Below are 15,186 nucleotides of genomic sequence, written 5' to 3'. Positions count from 1 at the left end.
CTGCATTCGCTCACACACAAACGGTCACTTTAAACAAAATGGAAAGGACACTTTAAAGCAGGGGTGCCCAACCTTTTTTGAACCAAGATCTACTTTTTTATTTACTACCTAGCCCGAGAGCTACCAGCCAAAATTGTATATTGTAAGCCGTCATTTGAGGCTTTATAAAAGCAGCATAATTAACACAAATCTGTCAGTGCCGAGTCCGACCTCATCTTAAATAACAAACAGCATTGCTTGTTGTAGTTAACAAGGAGAGGAAAAGTTGATTTAGCAAAAAAGAAAAAGAAAAAAAAATTATAATACAATTTTATTAATCAAGATCTACTTGAAATCAGCCCGCGATCTACCTGTCGATCGCGATCGACTGGTTGGGCACCACTGCTTTAAAGGAACGAGGCAAATAAAGGTCACTTTAAGGAAAGAACTGATGTGGTTCTTGAATAGTATAACGGAACGTAAACCAATCCCGGTCACTCTCTTTATCTGGGAACGCCCAAACCCAACTTCGATCACGCCCCATCTTGCGCGGCATTCTGGATCTTTCCTCACAGCCCCACCAGATTTTGACGTCGAAAGGTAGGTGATATGAAATCATACTTATTTTAGAGTATATATATCAAATTTCATGAGTATTCATCTATATTTAGTCATCTAAAGACTACTAGATGTGAACGTTTGTACCACTGCAACGTTATAATTGTTCGAATGTGTTCGGGGCGACGCTGTTTCCCAAGTAAAAGTAGCATCCTGTTCTTTAACCATTAACTCCCACTCGCCCCAAGATGAAGTCAGATCGTTTGTTTATGTTGCTAGCATATATAGCCAGTGTTTTGTCCAACGAAATGTGTTGTACATTTGTAATCTTCTTAATAAGAGATCTAAGTTTGTCTGAAGTAGGGTGACCAGGTAGTGATGAACTGAGGTTGCGCGAAAATAATCGAAGGGAGAACAATAATTGTCGCGGGGAAAATAATGAACTGGTTTTCTCTCTCTCTCTCTCAATCTCTGTATAAAAAAACATCTGAAGCATAGACAGACAGAGTGACAAAGTCCAGAGACAGCACAGCAGACACGGTAGGTTTGTGTGTGTGCTTGTTTGTTTCTCTACAGGTGAATGGAGGTGTGTGTGTGTGTGAGGCTGCCATGCTGAACTGGGTGAAGGTAAAGTTGTGTGTGTGTGTTTGCATGTCTGGTAATATTTCAGCATAATCATTTTGGTTTCATGCTCATGCATATTCAAGTTCATTAACAATAGGCAAGATCTTCTTGATACCTTCCATTGTTCTTCATCTTTTCATCAGAATTTCACTCATATCCAACAAACCATAGCAATAAACTAAATTCATCATTGAGGTCAACAACCTCCTTATCCATATTCAAAAAACAATTCAAATCTAATTTAATTTCATCATAAATCACTCACATACAGTAAGTTTTCTCCTAGCACTGTTTTTTTTAAATAATGTGCTAAATAAATCAAATAAAATAAACTTGTCAGTCGTACAATAATAATAAAGTTCATATTATTTTACTTTCTTGTTTAAAATATTTTTGTGTGTTTGCAGAGCATGCCTAATATCCGGCAAATGAGGAAGAGGGAGAGGAAGGTGCGTCTGTGGGCCCCGGAGGCCATGGACCAGGCCGTTGCAGAGGTCAGAGCAGGCAGGTGGAGTGCGAGGCGGGCAGCCACGTTCAAGGTCCCTAAGTCCAGCCTGATCCCGGACACCATTGACCGTGGGAGGGCACCCTGCGCCAAGAGGGAGGCCATAGAAGACTACTTGAAGCTCCTCACCACCACCTTGAAGGAACATGGGCTGAGGGAGAAACCCCGTCATATTTACAACTGTGACGAGACAGGGTTTCAGATGGACTCCAACCGGAGGAAGGTCGTTGTGCCCCGTGGGACGAAGCACGCCTACAGGCAGGCCCAGGGAACCAGGGAACACATCACGGTCCTGGCCTGCCTCAAGAGTTCACCCGAAGATCTGGAAAGGTCAGGAGGAACACCACCAAGGCCCGCCTGCTCACCGCCCAGGAGATGACGGATGCCATCGACGAGACAGAGGACCGCGCCGCCCGCGCCGAGGCAGGAGCTCTGGCCAGGGCAGACCGACAGCGGCAGCGGGCTGAAACATCAAGGACTCCCACAACCTCCTCCCGTACCCCGCGTGGCGGCTCTCACCACAGCCGCAGAAGAGGAGTGTATGAATGAAAAAATTTATAAATATGTATGGTGTGCTGTAAATAGTTGATATTGTTCTAAGTTATGTTTATTATATTTTTTATATATTGTTTATAAAAAGTGCTGGCTGTTGTGTTAAATTTGTCATATTTTTGTTGAAAACACATGTACTCTCAAATGTTAATGTGACAAGTGATTGTGATTAATATTTTGTTTGTTAGACAAATAAAATGGGGATGTTGTTTGCTCCTGAGATGAGATGGTAGACAAACGCTTTATACACTACCTTCCAGTTAACAGTAGATGGCAGCATTGATTTTAAAGGATGAAAACAGGTTCAAACAAAAGAACTCCATTTTCCAAGACCTTTTTTCACAGTTCACAGGTCAGCAGGTCAATAGAGGTGATGAAAATGCGATCTGAACACAGGAGCGTTAAACTATGAATGCGCCCTCACGTCACCTCAGTACAGTGACCGTGAATGGCCACCTAATTATCATAATTAAAGTGCATCATTATTAGCATTATGTTTGTTGTCTAATGGGAACTAAAATGGTACAATTTAAGTTTTTAAATGATATCCGCATATATAGGACAAATAAAACAGCGTTATTTTGTAAAAAACTCCAATGAAAACGGCGCAAGGTACGTAATATTCGCTATTGTTATGCAAATGTGATAGAATCCTATAAAAAGGTGGACGCACTTGGGCACCATGATGTTAGTTTAGAAATAGCAAGTATAGCATAAAGATATAGAGTAAAAATATGTCTATTTTATTACCTGTTTATTATGTCTATTTTATTATTTAGTATTATTGCACAATCAAACCGGGCATGGCCACCCGCATTTCACTGTATGCCCTGGTATGTATGTGACAAATAAACCTCTTGAAATCTTGAAATTTAAAAGTATAGTTCCCGAAAATAAGACAACACCCCCTTTTCCCAAAGAATTTACAAAAAATATATATATTTGGCACAATACAGTACAAAAAAAGTTAATATGTTACCAATTTCTGACACCACAAAGACATGTGTTATTAACCAAACAGACAAATAATGATTCAAAACTTTAATAATTATTAAAAAAAAAACAGCTTGTCTTGCTGAAAGCATTTCTCAGGATTTTGGAGGTGAGGTCAGATCACACTCGATTGACTGCTCCCTTTCAGCTCAAGTGTCATTTAATTTTTACATTTAATCACTAAAACATTTAGCTATAAACTACCAAATATATCAAATGGACCCTTCTTGGTTAGAAAGCTTGACTAATTGAATAACTAGCCAACTACCACCCAAATGTGTGTTTTCATTTAACTATACCTTGTGCTAATCTTTTCAGCATTTTCACATACATAAAACGGTTAGCAGTGGCTTTGCTTTGCTACACTTTTGAGCTACTTATTAACTCTGCGAGAACCATGCTAATTATGCTCTAGTTTTTATATAGTGTTATGGGAGGGGTTATTCTAATGATTTCAGGCCCAAAGAATCCTGAACACAATGATGAAACTCCACAATTCAGTACTACATAGTTCACAGTCTTTTCACATGTTTTCACCAACTAGTTTCTATAGGCCTATAATGTGTTTAGAAACAAATCTCCTTTGTTTCCTTTATCCCAATTTTGAACATGAATCGTTATTTAAAGTGAATAATTTTGCTCCAGTGTCTACTTTGGGTTCAGTCAGAAACAGAATATTGTGTTCCATTTCAGAACTTACACATACTGTATAGTTAAACGTAACAGTAATAAAGTGTCTATGCCTCAATATGCCGGCTAACATAGGCTACAGTAGGCATATCCCATCTATCATATTCAGGTTTTTCTGTGTTGGGATTTGTGATCCTCCTGGCTATTGTAAACAGGGTATAGTTTTCACTGCATGCAGCAACTATTTTATGTTGTACAAGGGAAAGCCACTAACAAGCCCCTGGAGGGTATTTCGGGACTTTTCCTGCATGTATTTGATGTATGGATCGCTTGTAGTTGTGCTGTCAATCAAATCAAAGGCAACTTACTAGTAATGTGCATGTAAACACACTCAATTGATAGAGTTATAAAATGTTACCTGTGTCTGCCTCTGTGTGTGTGTCATGTCATGGTCAAACTAATTGCAATGGTAACCATTGGTGCTTCTTTCTATCACTGTACGTCGTCATCTCCCAATCCCCACTACACAGTCAACCACCTACGGGTATTATTGTGGATAGTTAAGTGTGTGAACTCTAAAAACTGGACTGTATGAAAGTGTAGACACCTGAATATGTCTGACAATAATTCAATGTGTCTAACGCTAATTCCTTGATCCTCCCTATCCTAACATTGACACTTAACTTGCTGACCTCTCTTGATCCTCCCTATCCTAACATTGACACTTCATAGTGGGACAGGATACAGGTGCCGCCAGGGGGAGCTGGTGGCGACGTTGGGCAGGGAGACACAGGTGAAGAAGGATGGGCTCAGGGCGCGGCGCCGACGGAGGAACTTCCTCTTCATCGTTTTCCAGAGAGGGAAGAGGACACACGGAGCTGGAGCTCCGGACATCAAGCATGCAAGATATAAACCCAGTTACGAAGCGGGTTAGTAATGAGTATGCAATAGCTTAGCTTTTAGTTAATGCGGAAGAGAAATTGTGAACGAAGAAGCAGACAAGCGACTGCCGAAGAGTGTGGTAGATATTGCCCACATTGCGTTTTAGCTGAAGTATATGCGTCATGACAGGGGGTTCACCACGACCCACAGCTTAGCTTCAGTTAGGCTAGCACCACAGTTTAGCCCGTGTGTCGCCCCACCCCTTCAGCCCAGCAGCAGACGTCACTACACTGCACGCTCCTCCAGCCCTTCCGAGCCGTTACCCCAGCAGTCACCTGCCCAACGTCTACCCAGCCCCGCTGCCTGCTATCACGGGACCTCCCGACGGCCATCTCACCACACGGACGGTTGGTGGTGGGAGCGGGCCCGCCATTTGGATAAGTACAGCGAGCGCTCTGAGTGCTGAAACTTTATCGGTAGACATTCTCTCTGTGCGGCGCGGGCTCCTTAAGGGGGCGAAGAGAAGCAGTGCTTTGAACTGACGCTGGTAACAGTGTTTAGGGGCGCCCCGACCTTTCTTATTTTGGGGAAAAGCCGGCTATAGATAAGACTTTTATTTGCAACGTGGGCCCACTGTCATTCTGGTTGAGTGTAATAATAATGTGTGTTCTTTTACAAGAATCCAATTGAAACAATAACCCCTTTATCCCTCTCCCTCTTCCTCCCCTTTCTCCCCACCTACGGAGAAGCGGAACAGTATATAAACCCTTAAAGGGAAGGTGTTATTACTGTGTCTAGCCCAGTGTGGGAAGCACTTTAGTCTGTGTTATAGAGCGAGAGCACTAGGTGCCCAGGGTGGAAATAACTTTAATCATTGTGTAATTATTTGTAACTTGCATCAGACTTCCAGTAAAGGACAGTTTAATGGGACCATTGTGTGCGTGTCTGTCAATGTGCATTTTATCTAACCCTTTCCTTTCCGGGTAATGCTCATTACAATTTAACCCTTTCCCCACCCACTGCCTATAGTTCATTGTGAAAGGTCTCCACTCATCATTCAGGAAGGGTACTGCTTTGGGGAGCGAATATATCCATCTTTACTGCCATCGGGTGTGGGAGGGCCCAGGAAGTATTGGGGGAAGTGTGGGTGTGGGGAGCTACTGCTGATCGCCCTGGAGGGCAAGAAGGACTAGCGCACCATCCCTAGGTTAGTGAATCACCACTCCTGCTGCTCGACCTCCACTTCAACATTCCTGGCCTACAGTCAAGGACTCAGCTGGACCCAGCTCTGCTGTGTTCTCGCTACCAGGTGGCCGTGTACATCCACTCCCATAAAGCAGGGATAATCCACCCTGCTACAAAAGTATAAACCAAATAAATTGAGCTGCAGATCAATTATTTATATCCTTCACGAGATCTTTAAAATACTCAACATTTAGGTGCAGAAGTTCTTTTAAGTATTTATTTGAGAGCTGGGACACAGGGAAAGGGCCCAGGGGGATTTAGGTAAGTTATATTCTCTGATCCATACAGCAAAGTCATTTGGTTGTAAGACATAAAAAAAAAAAAAAGACGAAACAAACATTCCTTGCTAATGGAGCAGCTCCATATTTGACATTGAGATGACATTGCAGACTACAAGCATCAGGAAAAAGTTGTGTGTGATAGAAAATATTGATTAGACTGTCCTTGACTATTGAAATATGAATCATGCATTGAGTGTCAGGCTATATCCCTTTAAAAGATAATTATTCATCATATTTCTATATCTATATTTTGAGTAGAAACCTAATGCCAGAATTTCACTTTTACGAGTATTTAATTTTCACTTTTAGTATAAGTATTTTGCTACCAGGTTATTATATATATGCAAGTGTACATTTGAGCGATTAGCTCCACTTTGTCCTCTCTTAAGGGTGTACCGTATCTCTCTATTTCTCCTAATGCATTCTTATTGTTTAAGGGACTTGTTAATCTACAATGCCCTCTAGAGGGGGAGACGGGTTACTATATTCATTTGATTAATGGCATCGTACCAAAGGGAATGAATGAAAAAAGTTGTGATCCTGTTTCCTACAAGTGACTTTTATTACTTTTATTATCATGAGTATATTATCATTACTATTATTTTACAAATGGTGAAAGGTTTCCTTTCTGTTGTTGTTTTTCTTTGCTCATAGAATTTTGTGTTTGCTATAGGCTTATTTTAGTTTCTGGTATATATTTGTTTTCAACATGCTACATTATCAAGTCCTTACTCTGGAGGTCAAAGTTGACTGGCATTCCCAAGCTCACCTCTATGATGTCACTTCCTGCCCTCATGGTATATAGCTCCCATTTTTACAAGCTATCACTGCTAGCCTATTACACTGAAGAAGGAACACGTTCCGAAACATGTCTGTATTATAGGCAGTGATGCCACTAACGCGTTACTAAGTAACGCGTTATTGTAATCTGATTACTTTTCCGCGAAAATGGTAATCTAACGCGTTAATCTTTAAAAGCCAGTAATCTAATTGCAGTTACTTGTCCAAGTGGCTGTGCATTACTATTTCGTTACTATCTCATCATAAATTCATAATGCAGGCGGAATACAGTATTTTATTTCGTTTTCGACAGTCAAAAATACGCTTAGAGCTGTTTACTTCTCTTTGGGAGTGACGTCACATGTCACGTTTTCAAAGCGTGTCTGAGCACGTAACCTCGCGTGTTGATCCATGCTGGTGGGCGCGGCTGTTATTGTTATTTTCAGCCTGACCTAAACTGCGCGCTAGCAGGGAGAAGCTCGCGCTCGTAACGCTTTCTTGCAGCACTGGAAGTTCACTAGTCTACTTAACGTTTGTTAAGCCGGGTGAAAAAAACATTCACTTTGCGGAGGAAACAAAATACTGTCTACCGCATATGGAATATACAGCAGCTGCACAGCACGACCATCGACTTCTACAGGACTCGGAGCTGCACCACCAGCCAAACAGTATGTTCCACCTTTGTGTTAAACATATTTTGCATTGCACTATTCCATGAACATGGAACACCATACTGCAGTATGTAGGTTGTCAGTAGCACACTGACAACACTGCAGTATATATATTCCCTCCCCGCCGTATATATATTTCCCTCCCACCCACCCACCCCCTCCTAATGTACAGTCCCCTCCCCATCATATGTATATACTCTGTCAGGATCTAGGGGTAACAGTACTGTATATTTGAATACCGCTTATGTCACAAATGTATCAGTACTAAATACCTATATGTCCCTATGCCATAAATGTCATGTATGTTGTGTATGTCATAAATGTCTATATGAATTGAAAATGGGGGACCCTGATGGAAACAAGACAAACGTCTTTCTCTGGTCTGCATCCCCTTAACAATTGTGTGTATTGAGCCGTACTGTATTGTACCCATTCTGCAATCTGTTAAATAAAGTTTTCATTCATTCATTCATTCATTCATTCATTCATTCATTCATTCATTCATTCATTCATTCATTCATTCACACAATAATAAATAATAATAACGTAGAACCATATCTGAATGGGGCAGGCCTCAAAGGTAGGCTACATATCAGCCTACATGTGGTGTTATTGACCATTTATCTTTTGTGAAATCTATAGATCTATAGATAGCAAGATAGGCATACCTGCCCTATTAGTACATTTTACTCAAATTGAGTACATTTTACTAAATTTTTTTTGTCATTCTTATGTTGTGGCAGCAGCAGGGGGGACGACTTCGTAACCTAGTTACTTTCAAAGTAACTAAGTTACTCTGATAATCAAGTAATCAGTAAAGTAACTAAGATTACTTTTTAAAGGAGTAATCAGTAATCAGTAATCATATTACTTTTACAAGTAATCTGTGGCATCACTGATTATAGGCTGCCATTCAATTAAAAAAATTTAAATCTGAGGGTGCTGGTCCGGCCTTCGCCTTTTTCCTCATAATGTTTGGGATTTCAGCACCCAGTGTTAGATACTGAGAGCGCAATCTAACTTGACTTTGATACATAGCTACTTTGGTAGCTTAGAGACCTGCAGCTCCAGAGTTTACAGTTCACCCGGTCCCTAGTGGATATACATCAGCTTTCGTAGCTACAACGATGGAGTCACAAGTCCCATTCTTGCCTGAAGCAGAGAGAGACTCGTATCCTACTCCATGGCGTGACCCTTACTAACTATTGGCAGGACGCCATCATCCAGAGGGGCCTGCTTATCGGCAAGACACCGAGCGGCATAAGAGATGCAGGAGACGAGGAGACGAACGGGACTGTCTACACACTTGGTGCCTCCTGCACTCCCGCAGGCCTACCAGGCAGCCCAGAGACCGACCTAAGAAGGAGATGTCTCCGCTGTGCTCCCTCCGTAGAAGATGTTTCCAACCGGCCCTCTTCCACCACGGAGAAGTATGCAAGAAAAGTTCATCGGTCCCGGAGATTTACACGATTACTGACATTGCAAGTGTACATTTGAGCGATTAGCTCCACTTTGTCCTCTCTTAAGGGTGTACCGTATCTCTCTATTTCTCCTAATGCATTCTTATTGTTTAAGGGACTTGTTAATCTACAATGCCCTCTAGAGGGGGAGACGGGTTACTATATTCATTTGATTAATGGCATCGTACCAAAGGGAATGAATGAAAAAAGTTGTGATCCTGTTTCCTACAAGTGACTTTTATTACTTTTATTATCATGAGTATATTATCATTACTATTATTTTACAAATGGTGAAAGGTTTCCTTTCTGTTGTTGTTTTTCTTTGCTCATAGAATTTTGTGTTTGCTATAGGCTTATTTTAGTTTCTGGTATATATTTGTTTTCAACATGCTACATTATCAAGTCCTTACTCTGGAGGTCAAAGTGACTGGCATTCCCAAGCTCACCTCTATGATGTCACTTGGATGTCATGGTATATAGCTCCCATTTTTACAAGCTATCACTGCTAGCCTATTACACTGAAGAAGGAACACGTTCCGAAACATGTCTGTATTATAGGCTGCCATTAAATACAATTTTTTTAAATCTGAGAGTGCTGGTCCGGCCTTCGCCTTTTTCCTTATTATATATATGATTAAATAATGGATTTTCTTTCCACCACTAAAATGACACCTTCAAAGCAGTAGTTTGTCAACCAATCTTTTCAATCAGTTATGGCTATTCTAACTCCATTCCAAGATTCTAAGTCTCTGATTCTAATTGGATGTCCAGCCTGAGGTTCTGCATCATGTGACATGTTGCGCCTGCGTCCCCATAGGCTCATTACCACAATTCCTTGTGACTTTTAAATGTCACAGAGAAATTAGAACGACAGAAGGGGGTGAAGAAAGAGAGAGAGAGAGAGAGAGACAACCATTGTCCCTGTCACAAACCTATCTCTAACTACCTCGCTCTCTCTCTCCCTCTGTCTCTTGACAACATTTCTCTCTCTCCATCTCTCTTTCTCTCTCTCTCTAACTACCCTGGCTGTGATAATGTGACAAGTTGACACAGTCATTAGATCGTCTCTGTCTTTTTTTCCTTTAATATAAAAAAAGGAACCCATCATTGTGACAACGGCTCTAAAAGGCAGTTTGACTCAGGCGATCCTTTGTACCTTTAATTGACGGCGGTTGAACCTGTTTGAACCCACGGTAAATTACAGGAGTAAGAAGAGAAGAGAAGAGGAGAGGAAGAAACCATTTGCAGACAAAAAGCCATTGTAGAAGTTTTTATTTAGATAATTGCATAATTACACCCTTACTTACAATTCATTATGATTGGTGATTGATTGATTGAACATTTTATTAACAGATTGCAGAATGGGTACAATACAGTACAGTATGGCTCAATACACACAATATAATTAAGGGGATGCAGACCAGAGAAAGACTTTTGTCTTGTTTACATCAGGGTCCCCCATTTTTTATTCATAATGAATTGTAAGTAAGGGTGCAATTAGCACCGTGCAATCCATTCTTTGTGGATCCCGCCCTGAGTCTACAAGCCCTGCTAGCAGACGGGCTGGTCCTGACACCGGGTTTGATAACCGCAGGTTTATCAACTAACTTAGCAAACTCAAATACTTTGCAATAAATCGGGTGGTGTAATCTGACATCACTGTCTGAGTTTTGACATGGTATATCATAGCAGAGCAGGGCCGTGCATAGATCTTTAGAGAGCCATGTGCTCAAAAACAAAACAAAAAAACTAGAATGCCTGCTTTAGACAAACAGTTACCATATTATATGTATACTCATACCCTCATATTCATTATTACATCTTAATCATCCGGCACCCCCCAAGGAACTGTGCTGTCACTATTCCTGTTCACCCGGGCCCTCTACACCTCTGACCACTGCTTCAATTTGAGCATGTGCCACCTACAGAAGTAGGTAGGAGACACAGAAAAGGTCAGAGCAGGCTGTTCTTCCTGAGGAGACACTGACTAGTCCTTCAACGTGTGCAATAGGCTGCTGCAATAATTTTACAAGTCTGTAGCAGCTAGCGTTGTCTTTTTCGCTCTTCTATGCTGGGGAGAGGGTAACTTAACTCAAGAGACACTAGTAGACTGGACAAGCTAGAGAGGAGGAAGATAAAGAAGCTGGTCACTATCCTGGAGAGCTAGCTAAGATGAAGAGCATGTTCAGTCATAGACCCCCCCCCCACCACAAATTGCTTCAGTCAGTGTTTTGTGCCAGTAACCATCAGGCTCCACAACGGTGGACAAGAACTGACTTGGCCAACGGCTGGAGAACTGTTTGACTCTTAACTATTGAACCCTGCACGGACTGTGGCGCACCTTGCACAAGGACTCACAATCTGTTTACTTATACAAGGGTAGACTAAGGTCAGGTGGCATAACGGAGATTGCGTTCGTCACCAACCCCGGAGCGGCTGGATTCGCCTGTTCGAATCCAGCTCACAGCTCCGGGGTTGTCACCAGCTTGGCTGGCCGTTCACACTATTAGAGGGTGGGAGAAGCTGGCGGGGTGGGTCCGGGTCGTTGTAAACAGCGACTCCTACAGTTCGGTCGGGGCGCCTGCTAAGCGCGGATAGGATCTAAGTGGGATAGTGTGATCCTTCCACACGCTACGCCCTCTCAGTGAGAATCCGCGCTGCCAGGTGAAAAGAAGCGGTTGATTGGCTGGACGTGTGTTGGAGGAAGCACGTGGTAGCCTTCACTCTCCCAGACCGATTGTGGGGGGTAAGTGCGCAGCGACCAGGAAGGGGATTGGGAATTGGCATAACGACTAACATTGGGATGGGAGAAAATCAGAGGAAAAAGGAGAAAAAAAAAAAAAAAAAAAAAAAAGGGTAGACTAAGAGCGCTTTCTCACTAGGCATCCGAGGTCGAATCCGAGCACGATTGCCCCAAAAGTAGTGTAATGAGAACGCTCATTTCCGTCGCCGATTCGCTCCATGCAGGTCCGTTTGGGATTGTAGTCTGTAAAACCTGCTCCAATGAAGGAAGCTGCGTTTCAATTCAGCCGAGCGCTTACGTCGAGAGAGAGAGAGACAGACACAGACAGACATAAGGGCACAGTGAGCGCTTATTGTTGCGTCATCTAACTCGCTAAATTTATGCCGCTCTGTCCCGAAATGCTTTATCCAAGAGCAAAGAAGGGTTGAAGCGCCAGCAAACCGACTAGGTGCATATCGCAGCCTGCTGTATTGGGGTGTTGCTCCCTCATGTGTGCTCGGGGACGAAACGAGATTGGTAGTGAGGAAGCTGGCCAGCGGGGGAGGGGGGACTATCGTTCTCGAGGACGGAACGGACCAACCGTTCCTAAGAAGAAAACGTCCTGAGCGTCAGTATGGAGTATTGCACATTGTATAGAGTAGACTTAGCTATAGCAGCTATATTTTGTACATGGGTTGATTTAGGATATAATCTGTATATGATATAAAATTCATAATTCATATCTTGTTCTTACATTCTTATTCCCTATTTTGCTTTTATTCTTTTTTATATAATTGATATGGCCCTGCCTGTACCCCCCTGTGCTGCTATGATCCCTGAATTTCCCCAAGGCAATTAATAAAATAAAATTGTATCTTATTTATTTTTTTGATCCACTTTTTCTCCTTATTTTTCAATTTTTCTCCCATCCCAATTTCGTATTGCCAATTCTCCCCTCCAATTCTCCCCTCCCCTGTCTTGAACGTTGCTAGACAATGCCTCCCACTGGTCGGCTGTAGTGAGGATAGAAGCCTTGCATCACGTGTCCCCTCTGTTACACGAGGAGGCAGCCTGTCGCATCTTTTCACCAGACAGCGCGGACTCTCAGTGGCGAGGAGTAACGCGCGCCGTGGGAGGCTCACACTACCCCCGATACTTCCTGTCTCTGCTGAACAGGCGTCACCCAACCGACCTGTAGGAGTCGCTGTCCACAACGTCCAATCCCCACCCATCGACTTTCCACCCGCTACCTCGGCCAATTGAGATAGTATGACGACTGGCCCAAGCCGCAGGCAATGCTGACCCGGGGAGTCGAGACCGGAGTCTCTTGCATTGGTGACGAGCGCAATCTCCGCTACGCCACCCGGCCGCACCTATCATCTTATCTTATTAATAATAAAATGCAGCACCAGAAAACAACGATTAAGCTTTAGATTGTATTCATATAAAACAACTCTATAATTCACCCATACATATTCGGACAGTGACATCTTGTTACAATATGGAAAAGGCTGACAGAATGTATGCTTCCGATATCTCAAACACTGGTACGAGTGAGTAATAGATCTACTGAAACAACTCCCAGTTTGAAGTAAATCAGAATTAAACAACTCCCAGTTTGAAGTAAATCAGAATTAAACAACTCCCAGTTTGAAGTAAATCAGAATGAAACAACTTCCAGTTTGAAGTAAATCAGAATGAAACAATTCCCAGTTTGAAGTAAATCAGAATGAAACACCTCCCAGTTTGAAGTAAATCAGAATGAAACAACTTCCAGTTTGAAGTCAATCAGAATTAAACAACTCCCAGTTTGAAGTAAATCAGAATGAAACACCTCCCAGTTTGAAGTCAATCAGAATGAAACAACTCCCAGTTTGAAGTAAATCAGAATGAAACAACTCCCAGTTTGAAGTAAATCAGAATGAAACAATTCCCAGTTTGAAGTAAATCAGAATGAAACAAATCCCAGTTTGAAGTAAATCAGAATGAAACAACTCCCAGTTTGAAGTAAATCAGAATGAAACAACTCCCAGTTTGAAGTAAATCAGAATGAAACAACTCCCAGTTTGAAGTAAATCAGAATGAAACAATTCCCAGTTTGAAGTAAATCAGAATGAAACAACTCCCAGTTTGAAGTAAATCAGTCACGCTTTTTCAAGGGATATTGGTGGAACCTTTGGTTAGCCAGTGTAGCTACTTTGCCACAATATAGTCACATTATGCTGGCACTCTTCCTCATCGGTTGTTCCTGCGCATATATGGTTTTATATCATAGCAAGGTTCAATACACCCCCAAAACTGTGGAGATAATGCCCCCCCTCACCATACTCAACTGTGTTGGCTGTGGAACCCTTCATGTTTCTGGGATGAGGATCTACAATAATAATAATAATAATAATAATAATAATAATAATAATAATAATAATAATAATAATTTGAACTTTTTCGATTTTTCGGAGTTTTCGGATTTTTCGGATTTTTCCGAGTTTTCGGGTTTTGGGATTTTTCCGAGTTTTTGAACTTTTTCGGTTTTCGGATTTTTCCGATTTTTTGAAAGGGGGTGTGGTCTACGGGGGCGTGGTCTAAGGATCGTGGGAGTGGTCAACATCGACCAATGAAAGGTGGTCAACATCGACCAATGGCACAATCCGCAAGTCTCTACGACAAACGGTTCAAGAGATACACTGAGGGGGTGTGGCCTAAGGGGGCGTGGTCTAAGGATCGGGGGAGTGGTCAACATCGACCAATGAAAGGGGGTCAACATGGACCAATGAAAAATGAAAGAGGATATCCCTACTGAGTACAATGGCACAATCCGCAAGTCTCTACGACAAACGGTTCAAGAGATACACTGAGGGGGTGTGGCCTAAGGGGGCGTGGTCTAAGGATCGGGGGAGTGGTCAACATCGACCAATGAAAGGTGGTCAACATCGACCAATGGCACAATCCCCAAGTCTCTACGACAAACGGTTCAAGAGATACACTGAGGGGGTGTGGCCTAAGGGGGCGTGGTCTAAGGATCGGGGGAGTGGTCAACATCGACCAATGAAAGGTGGTCAACAGGGGGAGTGGTCAACATCGACCAATGAAAGGTGGTCAACATCGACCAATGGCACAATCCGCAAGTCTCTACGACAAACGGTTCAAGAGATACACTGAGGGGGTGTGGCCTAAGGGGGCGTGGTCTAAGGATCGGGGGAGTGGTCAACATCGACCAATGAAAGGTGGTCAACATGGACCAATGAAAAATTAAAGAGGATATCCCTACTGAGTACAATGACACAACCCACAAGACAGAGGGCGC

Source organism: Notolepis coatsorum, assembly GCF_963971535.1.
Source record: "Notolepis coatsorum genome assembly, chromosome: 13".
NCBI lineage: Eukaryota > Metazoa > Chordata > Actinopteri > Aulopiformes > Paralepididae > Notolepis > Notolepis coatsorum.
This window is presented reverse-complemented; position numbering follows the sequence as displayed.